Source organism: Octopus bimaculoides, chromosome 1 (genome assembly GCF_001194135.2).
Source record: "Octopus bimaculoides isolate UCB-OBI-ISO-001 chromosome 1, ASM119413v2, whole genome shotgun sequence".
NCBI lineage: Eukaryota > Metazoa > Mollusca > Cephalopoda > Octopoda > Octopodidae > Octopus > Octopus bimaculoides.
The window spans coordinates 122,912,764-122,913,735 of NC_068981.1; positions in this window are offsets into that span (position 1 = coordinate 122,912,764).

Consider the following 972-nt stretch of genomic DNA (forward strand, 5'->3'; position numbering starts at 1 on the left):
GAAGAAGAAGAAGAAGAAGAAGAAGAAGAAGAAGAAGAAGAAGAAGAAGAAGAAGAAGAAGAAGAAGAAGAAGAAGACGAAGAAGAAGAAGAAGAAGAAGAAGAAGCTTTGTGTTGAATAACAACATGGACGTGCTACACCAGGTCTTTTGCATACAAAAACAAATCTAATCTAATAACATCAGTGGAATGGAAAAAAGAAACCTATAGAAGACGGCCTTTTAACAAAAATAATCACAAAAAAACGAAATTTTACTGCTACAGAAAGCACAGTTTCACTCATACACGATGTCTCAGTGAAACATGTGCGAAGACACATACGAAAACCACATCGGTATGTTTACAAACTATAAAATATAAGTGGAACAAAACAGTAAGTACGTAAATTGATTAATTACACATACAATCATATACACATTTTAATACACATAGCACTACACATACACCCCAATGTTTACACAAATACGTGAAATTTGCAGGGCACACATACACGCATATCAAAACATGTGTTACAAACGAAGCAAAATAGTAACAAGACAATTTTCTTCGAACTAACACAGACAGGGTGAACTATTCATAAGTTTAAAAATACCACAAAGAAACTATGCCCGGAGATAAATCTGTCAACAACGAAAAACACCGACGAATAAAGATCTGTTAGCCTTAAGAAGCTATGTTACGAGCAATGTTCTCAATCAGAGAACTCGGTGCAGTGTTGTCTCAAAAAGTTAACGCAAAGTAGACAGATCCATTCCCTGATATCAACGTCCAAGCTCATCATGCCTCATTGATAATAAAGCAAAATACACACTAGAGCCGCCTACAACCCGGGTCAACAAGGGCCGCGCACCCCAGTGAGGAACCAGACTGTGTGCGAAAAATTAGCTACTGGTTTGAATCTTCCCGAAACATGGGAGCTGGAAGTGGAAGTACCACACAACCGGAATATTCCAATGCATAACCATCCACGCTC